Source organism: Ranitomeya imitator, chromosome 2 (assembly GCF_032444005.1).
Source record: "Ranitomeya imitator isolate aRanImi1 chromosome 2, aRanImi1.pri, whole genome shotgun sequence".
Classification (NCBI taxonomy): Eukaryota; Metazoa; Chordata; class Amphibia; order Anura; family Dendrobatidae; genus Ranitomeya; species Ranitomeya imitator.
The window spans coordinates 104238766-104257748 of NC_091283.1; positions in this window are offsets into that span (position 1 = coordinate 104238766).

Below are 18983 nucleotides of genomic sequence, written 5' to 3' on the forward strand. Positions count from 1 at the left end.
GCAAACGAACCACATGCTGGAAGAACAAAGGCACCAAATCAGAGGAGGAAGGCAATTTAACCAAGGGCACCAGATGGACCATTTTAGAAAAGCGATCACAGACCACCCAAATGACCGACATCTTTTGAGAAACGGGAAGGTCAGAAATGAAATCCATCGAAATATGTGTCCAAGGCCTCTTCGGGACCGGCAAGGGCAAAAGCAACCCACTGGCACGTGAACAGCAGGGCTTAGCCCTAGCACAAATCCCACAGGACTGCACAAAAGCACGCACATCCCGTGACAGAGATGGCCACCAGAAGGATCTAGCCACTAACTCTCTGGTACCAAAGATTCCTGGATGACCAGCCAGCACCGAACAATGAAGTTCAGAGATAACTTTACTAGTCCACCTATCAGGGACGAACAGTTTCTCGGCCGGACAACGATCAGGTTTATTAGCCTGAAATTTCTGCAACACTCTCCGCAAATCAGGAGAGATGGCAGACACAATGACTCCTTCCTTGAGGATACTCGCCGGCTCAGATAACCCCGGAGAGTCGGGCACAAAACTCCTAGACAGAGCATCCGCCTTCACATTTTCAGAGCCCGGAAGGTACGAAATCACAAAATCAAAACGAGCAAAAAATAACGACCAACGGGCCTGTCTAGGATTCAAGCGCTTGGCAGACTCGAGATAAGTAAGATTCTTATGATCAGTCAATACCACCACGCGATGCTTAGCTCCCTCAAGCCAATGACGCCACTCCTCGAATGCCCACTTCATGGCCAGCAACTCTCGGTTGCCCACATCATAATTACGCTCAGCAGCAGAAAATTTCCTGGAAAAGAAAGCACATGGTTTCAACACTGAGCAACCAGAACCTCTCTGTGACAAAACCGCCCCTGCTCCAATCTCAGAAGCATCAACCTCGACCTGGAACGGAAGAGAAACATCTGGTTGACACAACACAGGGGCACAGCAAAAACGACGCTTCAACTCCTGAAAAGCTTCCACGGCAGCAGAAGACCAATTAACCAAATCAGCACCCTTCTTGGTCAAATCGGTCAATGGTCTGGCAATGCTAGAAAAATTACAGATGAAGCGACGATAAAAATTAGCAAAGCCCAGGAATTTCTGCAGACTTTTCAGAGATGTCGGCTGAGTCCAATCCTGGATGGCCTGGACCTTAACCGGATCCATCTCGATAGTAGAAGGGGAAAAGATGAACCCCAAAAATGAAACTTTCTGCACACCGAAGAGACACTTTGATCCCTTCACGAACAAGGAATTAGCACGCAGTACCTGGAAAACCATTCTGACTTGCTTCACATGAGACTCCCAATCATCAGAGAAGATCAAAATGTCATCCAAGTAAACAATCAGGAATTTATCCAGATACTCACGGAAAATGTCATGCATAAAAGACTGAAAAACAGATGGAGCATTGGCAAGTCCGAACGGCATCACCAGATACTCAAAATGACCCTCGGGCGTATTAAATGCCGTTTTCCATTCATCTCCCTGCCTGATTCTCACCAGATTATACGCACCACGAAGATCAATCTTAGTAAACCAACTAGCCCCCTTAATCCGAGCAAACAAGTCAGATATCAATGGCAAGGGATACTGAAACTTAACAGTGATCTTATTAAGAAGGCGGTAATCAATACACGGTCTTAGCGAACCATCCTTTTTGGCTACAAAAAAGAACCCTGCTCCCAATGGTGATGACGATGGGCGAATATGTCCCTTCTCCAGGGATTCTTTCACATAACTGCGCATAGCGGTGTGTTCAGGCACGGACAAATTAAATAAACGACCCTTAGGGAATTTACTACCAGGAATCAAATTGATAGCACAATCACAATTCCTATGCGGAGGTAGGGCATCAGACTTGGGCTCTTCAAATACATCCTGAAAGTCAGACAAGAACTCTGGGATGTCAGAAGGAATGGATGACGAAATAGACAAAAATGGAACATCACCATGTACTCCCTGACAACCCCAGCTGGTTACCGACATAGAGTTCCAATCTAATACTGGATTATGGGTTTGTAGCCATGGCAACCCCAACACGACCACATCATGCAGATTATGCAGTACCAGAAAGCGAATAACTTCCTGATGTGCAGGAGCCATGCACATGGTCAGCTGGGCCCAGTACTGAGGCTTATTCTTGGCCAAAGGTGTAGCATCAATTCCTCTCAACGGAATAGGACACCGCAAAGGCTCCAAGAAAAATCCACAACGTTTAGCATAATCCAAATCCATCAGATTCAGGGCAGCGCCTGAATCCACAAACGCCATGACAGAATACGATGACAAAGAGCATATCAAGGTAATGGACAGAAGGAATTTGGACTGTACAGTACCAATGACGGCAGAGCTATCGAACCGCCTAGGGCGCTTAGGACAATTAGAAATAGCATGCGTGGAATCACCACAGTAGAAACACAGCCTGTTCAGACGTCTGTGTTCTTGCCGTTCAACTTTAGTCATAGTCCTGTCGCACTGCATAGGCTCAGGTTTACTCTCAGACAATACCGCCAGATGGTGCACAGATTTACGCTCGCGCAAGCGACGACCGATCTGAATGGCCAAGGACATAGACTCATTCAAACCAGCAGGCATAGGAAATCCCACCATGACATCCTTAAGAGCTTCAGAGAGACCCTTTCTGAACCAAGCCGCCAGTGCAGATTCATTCCACAGAGTGAGTACTGACCACTTCCTAAATTTCTGACAATATACTTCTACATCATCCTGACCCTGGCATAAAGCCAGCAAATTTTTCTCAGCCTGATCCACTGAATTAGGCTCATCGTAAAGCAATCCAAGCGCCTGGAAAAACGCATCAACATTACTCAATGCAGGGTCTCCTGGCGCAAGAGAAAACGCCCAGTCCTGTGGGTCGCCGCGCAAAAAAGAAATAATAATCAAAACCTGTTGAATAGGATTACCAGAAGAATGAGGTTTCAAGGCCAGAAATAGCTTACAATTATTTTTGAAGCTCAGGAACTTAGTTCTGTCACCAAAAAACAAATCAGGAATAGGAATTCTTGGTTCTAGCATAGATTTCTGATCAATAGTATCTTGAATCTTTTGTACATTTATAACGAGATTATCCATTGAGGAGCACAGAGCCTGAATATCCATGTCCACAGCTGTGTCCTGAAGCACTCTAATGTCTAGGGGAAAAAAAAAAAAAAACTGAAGACAGAGCTGAGGAAAAAAAAATGATGTCAGGACTTCTTTTTTCCCTCTATTGAGAATCATTGGTTTTGGCTCCTTGTACTGTTATGCTGTGCTATCAGGCAACACAGTGTGCAGTAATCAGCGCACATACAGTGATATGGCAATAACCCAAAAACAATAGAACAAGCTCTGAGACGTGGAATCTCTGCAGACTGCAATACCTGAACCTATCCTCACACAACTAAAAGCAGCAGTGGATTGCGCCTAACACTACCTATGCAACTCGGCACTGCCTGAGGAGCTGACTAGCCTGAAGATAGAAATACAAGCCTGACTTGCCTCAGAGAAATACCCCAAAGGAATAGGCAGCCCCCCACATATAATGACTGTTAGCAAGATGAAAAGACAAAACGTAGGAATGAAATAGATTCAGCAAAGTGAGGCCCGATATTCTAGACAGAGCGAGGATAGCAAAGAGAACTATGCAGTCTACAAAAAACCCTAAAGCAGAACCACGCAAAGGGGGGCAAAAAGACCCACCGTGCCGAACTAACGGCACGGCGGTGCACCCTTTGCGTTTCAGAGCTTCCAGCAAAAGAGAATAGCACAGCTGGACAGAAAAAACGGAAACAAAAACAAAGTAACACTTATCTAGCAGAGCAGCAGGCCACAGGAAAGATGCAGTAGCTCAGATCCAACACTGGAACATAGACAAGGAGCAAGGAAGACAGACTCAGGTGGAGTTAAATAGCAAGGCAGCCAACGAGCTCACCAAAACACCTGAGGGAGGAAGCCCAGAGGCTGCAATACCACTTGTGACCACAGGAGTGAATTCAGCCACAGAATTCACAACAGAGGACTATTCCAAATGCTCAGCAGGGTAGCACTACAACACACAGGCGCTAGTGGTAGGCACTGATTTCCACCTGCAAAGGGAACTCTGGATGTGCCCATCGGACTGGCCGGTCTCAGATAGCCTTGTTAAACATGCTCTGGATTGCGGATCCTGAAGTCTTCAGTAAAGAGGTAAAGAGACTGCAACCTTGTGTCCTCGTTATTGACTGCACCTCACACCATCACCATCTATCTTACTGGGAAGCCCTGGGGGACATACTTCACCTGTGGGAAGGTATACCATCTAGCTGCCATTCCATCACCCCAGCGGACCCCACAGCAGCGTCGGTCACCCTGACCGAACACCACAGGTGGCGTCACGAAACCTTGACAGACTCCTATCACCTTTTATTGGACGCCCCTTAGCAGGATCACGGACCGGGTCCAGCCACCGTGACAACCCCAGAACTGAGACAGAAAGGACCGGTACCGAGTATCCTGTGGCCCTGTGTCTGGGGGCGATCCAGTTTCCTTTAAGTTTATACTCGCAAATTGAAGATTTTATGAAGATTTAGGTATGGACTGGGATCTCAAATTCTAATCAAATCCACTCATTTTCTGCATGCAATACAAGTGAATGGGATCAAAAATAATCTAGACTAACGGTCTTGCTTGTTATTTTTGCAAAATCTGCCATGGACTAGCTACTCATTGTGTGTATTCAAAGCACATTAACATTTCAGCAGAACTCTCTGGTATTGCTTTAGATTGAGGCAGTATTATAAAATATTCCCCTAAAAAGGATTCTGTTGTTTTCTGCCCTGATCTTCCACTTTATTAATTTAGCTTTTATTTTCCTTTTTACTGTCTCCAGAGCGCCACCTAGTGGTAAAGTATCATTATTCAACATTGTTTCCTAAATCCTTCTGAAAAGTTGTATCAATAGCTTCCATAAGAATATACAGTGCCTTGCGAAAGTATTCGGCCCCCTGGAACTTTTCAACCTTTGCCCACATATCATGCTTCAAACATAAAGATACCAAATGTAAATTTTTGGTGAAGAATCAACAACAAGTGGAACACAATTGTGAAGTTGAACGAAATTTATTGATTATTTTAAATTTTTGTGGAAAATCACAAACTGAAAAGTGGGGCGTGCAATATTATTTGGCCCCTTTACTTTCAGTGCAGCAAACTCACGCCAGAAGTTCATTGTGGATCTCTCAATGATCCAATGATGTCCTAAATGCCTAATGATAGTAACATAGTAACATAGTTAGTAAGGCCGAAAAAAGACATTTGTCCATCCAGTTCAGCCTATATTCCATCATAATAAATCCCCAGATCTACGTCCTTCTACAGAACCTAATAATTGTATGATACAATATTGTTCTGCTCCAGGAAGACATCCAGGCCTCTCTTGAACCCCTCGACTGAGTTCGCCATCACCACCTCCTCAGGCAAGCAATTCCAGATTCTCACTGCCCTAACAGTAAAGAATCCTCTTCTATGTTGATGGAAAAACCTTCTCTCCTCCAGACGCAAAGAATGCCCCCTTGTGCCCGTCACCTTCCTTGGTATAAACAGATCCTCAGCGAGATATTTGTATTGTCCCCTTATATACTTATACATGGTTATTAGATCGCCCCTCAGTCGTCTTTTTTCTAGACTAAATAATCCTAATTTCGCTAATCTATCTGGGTATTGTAGTTCTCCCATCCCCTTTATTAATTTTGTTGCCCTCCTTTGTACTCTCTCTAGTTCCATTATATCTTTCCTGAGCACCGGTGCCCAAAACTGGACACAGTACTCCATGTGCGGTCTAACTAGGGATTTGTACAGAGGCAGTATAATGCTCTCATCATGTGTATCCAGACCTCTTTTAATGCACCCCATGATCCTGTTTGCCTTGGCAGCTGCTGCCTGGCACTGGCTGCTCCAGGTAAGTTTATCATTAACTAGGATCCCCAAGTCCTTCTCCCTGTCAGATTTACCCAGTGGTTTCCCGTTCAGTGTGTAATGGTGATATTGATTCCTTCTTCCCATGTGTATAACCTTACATTTATCATTGTTAAACCTCATCTGCCACCTTTCAGCCCAAGTTTCCAACTTATCCAGATCCATCTGTAGCAGAATACTATCTTCTCTTGTATTAACTGCTTTACATAGTTTTGTATCATCTGCAAATATCGATATTTTACTGTGTAAACCTTCTACCAGATCATTAATGAATATGTTGAAGAGAACAGGTTCCAATACTGACCCCTGCGGTACCCCACTGGTCACAGCGACCCAGTTAGAGACTATACCATTTATAACCACCCTCTGCTTTCTATCACTAAGCCAGTTACTAACCCATTTACACACATTTTCCCCCAGACCAAGCATTCTCATTTTGTGTACCAACCTCTTGTGCGGCACGGTATCAAACGCTTTGGAAAAATCGAGATATACCACGTCCAATGACTCACCGTGGTCCAGCCTATAGCTTACCTCTTCATAAAAACTGATTAGATTGGTTTGACAGGAGCGATTTCTCATAAACCCATGCTGATATGGAGTTAAACAGTTATTCTCATTGAGATAATCCAGAATAACATCCCTCAGAAACCCTTCAAATATTTTACCAACAATAGAGGTTAGACTTACTGGCCTATAATTTCCAGGTTCACTTTTAGAGCCCTTGTTGAATATTGGCACCACATTTGCTATGCGCCAGTCCTGCGGAACAGACCCTGTCGCTATAGAGTCCCTAAAAATAAGAAATAATGGTTTATCTATTACATTACTTAGTTCTCTTAGTACTCGTGGGTGTATGCCATCCGGACCCGGAGATTTATCTATTTTAATCTTATTTAGCCGGTTTCGCACCTCTTCTTGGGTTAGATTGGTGACCCTTAATATAGGGTTTTCATTGTTTCTTGGGATTTCACCTAGCATTTCATTTTCCACCGTGAATACCGTGGAGAAGAAGGTGTTTAATATGTTAGCTTTTTCCTCGTCATCTACAACCATTCTTTCCTCACTATTTTTTAAGGGGCCTACATTTTCAGTTTTTATTCTGTTACTATTGATATAGTTGAAGAACAGTTTGGGATTAGTTTTACTCTCCTTAGCAATGTGCTTCTCTGTTTCCTTTTTGGCAGCTTTAATTAGTTTTTTAGATAAAGTATTTTTCTCCCTATAGTTTTTTAGAGCTTCAATGGTGCCATCCTGCTTTAGTAGTGCAAATGCTTTCTTTTTACTATTAATTGCCTGTCTTACTTCTTTGTTTAGCCACATTGGGTTTTTCCTATTTCTAGTCCTTTTATTCCCACAAGGTATAAACCGCTTGCAGTGCCTATTTAGGATGTTCTTAAACATTTCCCATTTATTATCTGTATTCTTATTTCTGAGGATATTGTCCCAGTCTACCAGATTAAGGGCATCTCTAAGCTGGTCAAACTTTGCCTTCCTAAAGTTCAGTGTTTTTGAGACTCCCTGACAAGTCCCCCTAGTGAAAGACAGGTGAAACTGCACAATATTGTGGTCGCTATTTCCTAGATGCCCAACCACCTGCAGATTTGTTATTCTGTCAGGTCTATTAGATAGTATTAGGTCTAAAAGTGCTGCTCCTCTGGTTGGATTCTGCACCAATTGTGAAAGATAATTTTTCTTGGTTATTAGCAGAAACCTGTTGCCTTTATGGGTTTCACAGGTTTCTGTTTCCCAGTTAATATCCGGGTAGTTAAAGTCCCCCATAACCAGGACCTCATTATGGGTTGCAGCTTCATCTATCTGCTTTAGAAGTAGACTTTCCATGATTTCTGTTATATTTGGGGGTTTGTATCAGACCCCAATGAGAATTTTGTTACCATTTTTCCCTCCATGAATTTCGACCCATATGGACTCGACATCCTCATTTCCTTCGCTAATATCCTCCCTTAAAGTGGACTTTAGACAAGACTTTACACAGAGACAAACCCCTCCTCCTCTCCGATTTTTACGATCCTTTCTAAACAGACTGTAACCCTGTAAGTTAACTGCCCAGTCATAGCTTTCATCTAACCATGTCTCGGTTATTCCCACTATGTCAAAGTTACCTATAGATATTTCTGCTTCTAGTTCTTCCATCTTGTTTGTCAGGCTTCTGGCGTTTGCGAGCATGCAGTTTAGAGGATTTTATTTTGTTCCAATCTCCTCACTGTGGATTGTTTTAGAAATGTTCTTACCTCCCATCTGAGTATGTTTTCCTGGGTCTTCTTTGTTCAAGTCTAATGTTTTTCTTCCCGTCCCCTCTTCTTCTGATGATAAATATAATCCACCTGTGTGTAATCAAGTCTCCGTATAAATGCACCTTGCTCTGTGATAGTCTCAGGGTTCTGTTTGAAGCACAGAGAACATCATGAAGACCAATGAACACAAGTGTTATGAACCTGGTGGTTAGGAGCACCCGGAACGACCTGATGGTTAAACTAACACAGGACAAGCTCTGGGAAGTGGGAGCTCTGCTGACTGCAACCCCTAATCCTATCACACACACTAGAAATAGCCGTGGAGCGTACCTAACTCTGCCTAGACGCCTCTTCACAGCCTAAGAGCTAACTAGCCCTAGAGATAGAAAATAAAGCCTACCTTTCCTCAGAGAAATTCCCCAAAGGAAAAGGCAGCCCCCCACATATATTGACTGTGAGTTAAGATGAAAGTCACAAACACAGAAATGAAACAGGTTTCAGCAAAGGAGGCCAGACTTACTAAACAGACTGAGGATAGGAAAGGTATCTTTGCGGTCAGCACAAAAAACTACAAAAAGACCACGCAGAGTGTGCAAAAAGACCTCCACACCCAGGGCCGCCATCAGGGCATGACAGCCGTGACTGGCGTATGGGGCCCGGTGAGCAGAGGGGGCCCGCATCGGGCCCCGTCTCATCTCCTCACCGGGCCCCCCCTGCAGGCGCTGCGGGCGGCACACTATTGACGTGCGGGCCCGCGCCCGCACGTCAATAGTTAACAGCCGCCAGCCAGTCTGAGGCTGGCAGCTGAATAGGGCCCCGGCCGCAGTGCGCACTCGCCGGCGTCTGACGTCATTGTCAGCCGCCGGGCCCGGCGAGTGCGTCTGTGTGGAGCCAGGGGGGATCTTCGCCCGGCGCTGGAGCATGGCCAGGTAAGAAGTCGTGTTTTTTTTTTCTTCTGAGAGCGGCATCCAGGGTGGCCCGGGGGGCAGAATGCTGGACACACAGGGGCAGAAATGCTGGACACAGTGGGGCAGAAATGCTGGACACAGTGGGGCAGAAATGCTGGACACAGTGGGGCAGAATGCTGGACACAGTGGGGCAGAAATGCTGGACACAGTGGGGCAGAAATGCTGGACACAGTGGGGCAGAAATGCTGGACACAGTGGGGCAGAATGCTGGACACAGTGGGGCAGAATGCTGGACACAGTGGGGCAGAATGCTGGACACAGTGGGGCAGAATGCTGGACACAGTGGGGCAGAAATGCTGGACACAGTGGGGCAGAATGCTGGACACAGTGGGGCAGAAATGCTGGACACAGTGGGGCAGAAATGCTGGACACGGGCAGAAATGCTGGACACAGTGGGGCAGAATGCTGGACACAGTGGGGCAGAAATGCTGGACACAGTGGGGCAGAATGCTGGACACAGTGGGGCAGAATGCTGGACACAGTGGGGCAGAATGCTGGACACAGTGGGGCAGAAATGCTGGACACAGTGGGGCAGAAATGCTGGACACAGTGGGGCAGAATGCTGGACACAGTGGGGCAGAAATGCTGGACACAGTGGGGCAGAAATGCTGGACACAGTGGGGCAGAAATGCTGGACACAGTGGGGCAGAAATGCTGGACACAGTGGGGCAGAATGCTGGACACAGTGGGGCAGAATGCTGGACACAGTGGGGCAGAATGCTGGACACAGTGGGGCAGAATGCTGGACACAGTGGGGCAGAATGCTGGACACAGTGGGGCAGAATGCTGGACACAGTGGGGCAGAAATGCTGGACACAGTGGGGCAGAATGCTGGACACAGTGGGGCAGAATGCTGGACACAGTGGGGCAGAAATGCTGGACACAGTGGGGCAGAATGCTGGAGACAGTGGGGCAGAATGCTGGAGACAGTGGGGCAGAATGCTGGACACAGTGGGGCAGAATGCTGGACACAGTGGGGCAGAAATGCTGGACACAGTGGGGCAGAAATGCTGGAACAGTGGGGCAGAATGCTGGAGACAGTGGGGCAGAATGCTGGAGACAGTGGGGCAGAATGCTGGAGACAGTGGGGCAGAATGCTGGAGACAGTGGGGCAGAATGCTGGAGACAGTGGGGCAGAATGCTGGACACACAGTGGGGCAGAATGCTGGACACACAGTGGGGCAGAATGCTGGACACAGTGGGGCAGAATGCTGGACACAGTGGGGCAGAATGCTGGACACAGTGGGGCAGAATGCTGGACACAGTGGGGCAGAATGTTGGAGACAGTGGGACAGAATGCTGGAACAGTGGGGCAGAATGCTGGAGACAGTGGGGCAGAATGCTGGAGACAGTGGGGCAGAATGCTGGAGACAGTGGGGCAGAATGCTGGACACACAGTGGGGCAGAATGCTGGACACACAGTGGGGCAGAATGCTGGACACAGTGGGGCAGAATGCTGGACACAGTGGGGCAGAATGCTGGACACAGTGGGGCAGAATGCTGGACACAGTGGGGCAGAATGCTGGACACACAGTGGGGCAGAATGCTGGACACAGTGGGGCAGAATGCTGGACACAGGGGCAGAAATGCTGGACACACAGGGGCAGAAATGCTGGACACACAGTGGGGCAGAATGCTGGACACAGTGGGGCAGAAATGCTGGACACAGTGGGGCAGAATGCTGGACACACAGGGGCAGAAATGCTGGACACAGTGGGGCAGAATGCTGGACACACAGGGGCAGAAATGCTGGACACAGTGGGGCAGAATGCTGGACACACATTGGGGCAGAAGTGCTGGACACAGTGGGGCAGAAATGCTGGACACAGTGGGGCAGAAATGCTGGACACAGTGGGGCAGAATGCTGGACACAGTGGGGCAGAATGCTGGACACAGTGGGGCAGAATGTTGGAGACAGTGGGGCAGAATGCTGGAGACAGTGGGGCAGAATGCTGGAGACAGTGGGGCAGAATGCTGGAGACAGTGACAGGGGCAGAAATGCAGGACACAGTGGGGCAGAATGCTGGACACACAGGGGAAGAAATGCTGGACACACAGTGGGGCAGAATGCTGGACACACAGGGGCAGAAATGCTGGACACAGTGGGGCAGAATGCTGGACACACAGTGGGGCAGAAATGCTGGACACAGTGGGGCAGAAATGCTGGACATAGTGGGGCAGAAATGCTGGACACAGTGGGGCAGAAATGCTGGACACAGTGGGGCAGAAATGCTGGACACAGTGGGGCAGAATGCTGGACACAGTGGGGCAGAATGCTGGACACAGTGGGGCAGAATGCTGGACACAGTGGGGCAGAATGCTGGACACAGTGGGGCAGAATGTTGGAGACAGTGGGGCAGAATGTTGGAGACAGTGGGGCAGAATGCTGGAGACAGTGGGGCAGAATGCTGGAGACAGTGACAGGGGCAAAATGCTGGAGACAGTGACAGGGGCAGAAATGCTGGACACAGTGGGGCAGAATGCTGGACACAGTGACAGGGGCAGAATGCTGGACACAGTGACAGGGGCAGAATGCTGGACACAGGGGCAGACTGTGAGACCCAGGGGCAGTATGCTGGACATTGGGGCAGAATGCGAGACACGGGGCAGAATGGAGATACGGGGCATGATTGGAGACACGGGGCAGGATGAAAGACATGGGGGCATGACTGGAGACAGATGGGGCAGGATTGGAGACAGATGGGGCAGAATGGAGACACAGGGGGCATGATTGGAGACAAGTGTCAGGATTGCAGACATGGGGGCATGGTTGGAGACATAGGGGGCAGAATGGAGACATGGGGCATGATTGGAGACACTGGGGGCAGAATTGGAGACAGAGCGTGCAGGATCATGGGGCAGGATGGATATGATGGAGACAGATGGGACCAGATGGAGAGATCACATGGGGCGATCATATGGGGCAGGATGGGGAGATCATATGGGGCAGAATGGATACTCATGAGGGCAGGATGGGAGAACATCTGGCTGACGCCAGGAATGAGACACACAGGGCCAGGATGGGGGATATTATTAATACCATAGGGGCTAATTTAGGGATATTATTACTGCAGTGATGTATTTATTTTATTTTTTGAGTATACTGTTTTAAATGGGGGGCGGTCCTGTTACTGTATAGAGTGATACTATGTCGCCTTCTTCATGTGGTGTAATGTAGAAGTTGTGAAAAATGAAGTAATGTGTTCTGCAAGCGGAGCTCGAGATAACTGTGTTATTTCCTGCAGAGAGAAGTCCTGGCTGGATGAAATGATGGCGGTCTGTGCTGGATGAAAGATGAAGGACTTCACCTAGAGACGTCACTGGTGAGTCAGTGTGTTACCTATACACTGACACTATACACTGTATACTGTATACAGAGCTCCTGTGTATAATTTCACTAGTGATCACTATATTATCTGTACACAGACACTGCTTACTAATTACAGATCTCCTGTGTATAATGGCACTTATGGTGATAGTATGGTGCTTTTTTTTAAATTACTGATCATAATTGTATTCAGTCACTATGTGGTGGTAATATGTGGTCTGGACATGGTGTTGTGGTATTTGTTCCTTGTATGTGATATTATTCGATCCCTGTGGTGGTAATATGTGGTCTGGTCATGGTGTTGTGGTATTTGTTCCTTTTATGTGATATTATTCGATTACTGTGGTGGTAATATGTCATCTGGTCATGGTGTTGTGGTATTTGTTCCTTCCTTCCTTTTAAAAATTGAAAAATAAATAAAAATATACCTAAATTGTATTGCATATTTTAACAAATATTTAATAGGTTACAGCAGAGTAGGGCCCGGCCAAAAGTGTCTACCTTGTTATGGTGGCGGCTTAAAAAATATTTTGGCCAAAACAAAAGCTGCCGGCTATATGTGTGATCTGGTGATGGGAACTGTCAATGTGTGATAGGTGAGAAGTGGAGTTTTAAGAGAGAGCGGTGGGACTGTAGACAGTTCGAGGGGTGGAGCCTGGAGGCGGGGCTGGGGTGGAGCCTGGAGGTGGGGCTGGGGTGGAGCCTGGGCGGAGTCTCAAGGGGGCCCCGAACATTTTGCCAGTATGGGGCCCCGAAATTTCTAGTGGCAGCCCTGTCCACACCGACTCACGGTGCGGAGGTGCCACTCTGCATCCCAGAGATTCCAGCTAGCAAGGCAAAATCATGATAGCAAGCTGGACAAGAAAACAATGAACAAATAATTAACTAGCAGGGACTTAGCTTCTGCTGGAGTAGACAGGTCACCAGAAAAATCCAAGAGCGAACTGAACCAGTACAAGAACATTGACAGCTGGCATGGAGTAACGATATGAGTGGAGTTAAATAGAGCAGCCAGCCAAAGAATAAACTAACTCACCTGTGGAAGGAACCTCAGAAGCAGCAGCTCCACTCACAGCCACCAGAGGGAGTCCATGGACAGAACTCACCGAAGTACCATTCATGACCACAGGAGGGAGTTCGATAACAGAATTCACAACACAACAGGCAGGTCCGTGATACTGTTGTGGAGAAGTTTAAAGCCGGATACAAAATGATTTCCAAAACTTTAAACATCCCAAGGAGCACTGTGCAAGCGATCATATTGAAGTGGAAGGAGTATCATACCACTGCAAATCTACCAAGACCCGGCCGTCCCTCTAAACTTTCATCTCAAACAAGGAGAAGACTGATCAGAGATGCAGCCAAGAGGCCCATGATCACTCTGGATGAACTGCAGAGATCTACAGCTGAGGTGGGGCAGTCTGTCCATAGGACAACAATCAGTCGTACACTGCACAAATCTGGCCTTTATGGAAGAGTGGCAAGAAAAATGCCATTTCTCGATATCCATAATAAGTGTTGTTTAAAGTTTGCAACAAGCCACCTGGGAGACACACCAAACATGTGGAAGAAGGTGCTCTGGTCAGATGAAACCAAAACCAAACTTATTGGCAACAATGCCAAACGATATGTTTGGCGTAAAGGCAACAAAGCTCATCACCCTGAACACACCATTCCCACTGTCAAACAAGATGGTGGCAGCATAATGGTTTGGGCCTGCTTTTCTTCAGCAGGGACAGAGAAGATGGTTAAAATTGATGGGAAGATGGATGGAGCCAAATACAGGACCATTCTTGAAGAAAACCTGTTGGAGTCTGCAAAAGACCCGAGACTGGGATGGAGATTTCTCTTCCAGCAAGACAATGATCCCAAACATAAAGCAAAATCTACAATGGAATGGTTCACAAATAAACGTATCCAGGTGTTAGAATGGCCAAGTCACAGTCCAGACCTCAATCCAATCGAGAATCTGTGGAAAGAGCTGAAAACTGCTGTTCACAAACGATCTCCATCAAACCTCACTGAGCTCGAGCTGTTTGCCAAGGAAGAATGGGCAAGAATTTCAGTTTCTCGATGTACAAATCTTATAGAGACATACCCCAAGCGACTTGCAGCGGTAATCGCAGCAAAAGGTGGCGCAACAAAGTATTAAGTTAAAGGGGCCAAATAATATTGCATGCCCCAGTTTTCAGTTTATGATTTTCCACAAAAATTTAAAATAACCAATACATTTCGTTCAACTTCACAATTGTGTTCCACTTGTTGCTGATTCTTCACCAAAAAATTACATTTGGTATCTTTATGTTTGAAGCACGATATGTGGGAAAAGGTTAAAAAGTTCCAGGGGGGCGAATACTTTCACAAGGCACTGTATATTCTTATGGAAGCTATTGATACAACTTCCAAGGGAGGAATTACTGAATTGCTGTCTGTATTTTATTAATACTTTGCATTTGTCTTTTTTTGTTTTTTTTTATGGTTCTTTCTGTCTGGTGCAATCCCCATTAGGAAATGTGCTCCACTATTGTTAATGCCATCCAAGTGCACATCTTGCCACATGTACAGTGGGGCAAAAAAGTATTTAGTCAGTCAGCAATAGTGCAAGTTCCACCACTTAGAAAGATGAGAGGCGTCTGTAATTTACATCATAGGTAGACCTCAACTATGGGAGACAAACTGAGAAAAAAAAAATCCAGAAAATCACATTGTCTGTTTTTTTTTATCATTTTTTTTTTGCATATTATGGTGGAAAATAAGTATTTGGTCAGAAACAAACAATCAAGATTTCTGGCTCTCACAGACCTGAAACTTCTTCTTTAAGAGTCTCCTCTTTCCTCCACTCATTACCTGTAGTAATGGCACCTGTTTAAACTTGTTATCAGTATAAAAAGACACCTGTGAACACCCTCAAACAGTCTGACTCCAAACTCCACTATGGTGAAGACCAAAGAGCTGTCAAAGGACACCAGAAACAAAATTGTAGCCCTGCACCAGATTGGGAAGACTGAATCTGCAATAGCCAACCAGCTTGGAGTGAAGAAATCAACAGTGGGAGCAATAATTAGAAAATGGAAGACATACAAGACCACTGATAATCTCCCTCGATCTGGGGCTCAACGCAAAATCCCACCCCGTGGGGTCAGAATGATCACAAGAACGGTGAGCAAAAATCCCAGAACCACGCGGGGGGACCTAGTGAATGAACTGCAGAGAGCTGGGACCAATGTAACAAGGCCTACCATAAGTAACACACTACGCCACCATGGACTCAGATCCTGCAGTGCCAGACGTGTCCCACTGCTTAAGCCAGTACATGTCCGGGCCCGTCTGAAGTTTGCTAGAGAGCATTTGGATGATCCAGAGGAGTTTTGGGAGAATGTCCTATGGTCTGATGAAACCAAACTGGAACTGTTTGGTAGAAACACAACTTGTCGTGTTTGGAGGAAAAAGAATACTGAGTTGCATCCATCAAACACCATACCTACTGTAAAGCATGGTGGTGGAAACATCATGCTTTGGGGCTGTTTCTCTGCAAAGGGACCAGGATGACTGATCCGGGTACATGAAAGAATGAATGGGGACATGTATCGTGAGATTTTGAGTGCAAACCTCCTTCCATCAGCAAGGGCATTGAAGATGAAACGTGGCTGGGTCTTTCAACATGACAATGATCCAAAGCACACCGCCAGGGCAACGAAGGAGTGGCTTCGTAAGAAGCATTTCAAGGTCCTGGAGTGGCCTAGCCAGTCTCCAGATTTCAACCCTATAGAAAACCTTTGGAGGGAGTTGAAAGTCCGTGTTGCCAAGCGAAAAGCCAAAAACATCACTGCTCTAGAGGAGATCTGCATGGAGGAATGGGCCAACATACCAACAACAGTGTGTGGCAACCTTGTGAAGACTTACAGAAAACGTTTGTCCTCTGTCATTGCCAACAAAGGATATATTACAAAGTATTGAGATGAAATTTTGTTTCTGACCAAATACTTATTTTCCACCATAATATACAAATAAATTGTTAAAAAAACAGACAATGTGATTTTCTGGATTTTTTTTTTCTCAGTTTGTCTCCCATAGTTGAGGTCTACCTATGATGTAAATTACAGACGCCTCTCATCTTTTTAAGTGGTGGAACTTACACTATTGCTGACTGACTAAATACTTTTTTGCCCCACTGTAAATAATGCTGAATGGAGCGAATCCAAAAAGAACAGTATGTGTGAATCCACACTGCAAATTAAAGTCCATTTATGGGACTAAAAAAGTTCCATAAAACTGATAAAATAAAGTGAAAAAAAGTAAAATAAAGTATTTTTATACAAGCCCAAAATATATTTCATTTAATTTAAAGATTTCTTTTGTACGCATTCCACCAATCTAAAAAATTAGATGAACTAAATGTTAACTTATATGCAACCTAAAAAATCCACAACTTGTCCTCGTAACACAACTTAGGCTAGCAAAAAATAAAAAAATAAAAAATTTGAGATTCTGAAGACTTTACAGTGCTTTAAAGGATTATTCTCATCAAAACAAGTTTTTACCTATACAGAGGGTAGGTGAGGGCCTCTAGATCAGTGGGAGTTTGAGTACTAAGTCAACTACCAGATCAGGCAACTTGTGTTCCCGGTTGAATAGAGCAGTGGTTGCACATGTGTTCTGACGCTTCATTTAATTTCCATGGGACTGCCCAATATGGCCAAGTGCATTCCAATCTCCAACAGTTACATAGATATTGAATGGGGTCTCCATGGTATTTTCAATATGAGCGACTCTACTGTTCCCTGCAACCACTTCTACATATTGAATGGAGCTGTGTATTGCAATGGCTGCAGTAAGTTGCGGGGTGTCAGACCCTCACTAATCTGATATTGATGATCTATCGTGTGGATATTCCCTTTAAGGGGTTATAGGAAGTTATCAGTTAGTTCATTTACTCGAGTACTCAACTGTCAGGCTGCTGCAGTGCAGTACAGCGCAACCTGCACCAGGGGGAGCTTGAGAGGAAAGTGAGACTGCACACACAGGACAGCAGAACAGATGCCACCAAGTGGCGTGAGAGTGGTCAGACAAGCCGAGTCAAAAGCAGGAGATAGCACAACAGTATAATAGGATTAGACAGATGGATAGTCAGAACGTAGCCAGAGATCAGTAAACCAGAACGGGCAATATACGGTACAATAGGGACAAACCGCAATGAAGTAAATAAGCAAGCCAGGAGATCAGAACCGGAGAACAAGCAGACAAACAGACAGAGAAATACTGGGAAAATGGCAGACAGAGGGAGTTAACAGACACAGGACAAGTCAGGGTTCACAGCAGGGCAAATCAAGAGCTACCAGCAGGGTCAAGTTAACATACCGAAGGCAGAACTATAGCTGACACTGCCAGCAAGATTCATGGGAGCTAAATAGCAAACCTGAACCCAGAATGAGGCAGAACAAAGTTAACCCTTGACATGATCCATCCAGGAAAAAGCGCAGACACTAATAAACCCTGGAACGGATCATGACATCAACTCAAGGTTACACTGAGCTGTAAGTAAAGAAGAGACAAGCAAAAGACTAGGGCAGACTAAATACAGGCTAATCCTTGCCATAAATATCATTCTCTTTACAGTTTATAAATGCACAGAATGTCCAGAATTCCATTCTGCTTTTCAGGTTGTATGGATGACACTTTAAAACTCCACGCACATGTTATACTGAAAATTCATTGGAAAATTATTGATAGGTTGGAAAGTAATTTTAAAGGGGTTTTCTCATGATTAGCCTTCAAGCGCACACCAGAGATGAGCGAATAGATTTGGAAAACAATTGCCAAACATAAATTCGGCACAAATATGTCACATTTGGATTCATGATCGGAAACACTAGCATTTTTTCTTAACCCCTTAAGCCCCGAGGGTGGTTTTCACGTTAATGACCGGGCCAATTTTTACAATTCTGACCACTGTCCCTTTATGAGGTTATAACTCTGGAATGCTTCAACGGATCGCGGTAATTCTGACATTGTTTTCTCGAGACATATTGTACTTCATGATAGTGGTAAAATTTCTTTGATATTACCTGCGTTTATTTGTGAAAAAAGTGGAAATTTGGCGAAAATTTTGAAAATGTAGCAATTTTCCAACTTTGAATTTTTATGCCCTTAAATCACAGAGATATGTCACACAAAATACTTGATAAGTAATATTTCCCACATGTCTACTTTACATAAGCACAATTTTGTGAACAAAATTTTTTTTGTTAGGGAGTTAAGGGTTAAAAGTTGACCAGCAATTTCTCATTTTTACAACACCATTTTCATAAAGGGACAACATCACATTTGAAGTCATTTTGAGGGGTCTATATGATAGAAAATAACCAAGTGTGACACCATTCTAAAAACTGCACCCCTCAATGTGCTCAAAACCACATTCAAGAAGTTTATTAACTATTCAGGTGTTTCACAGGAATTTTTGG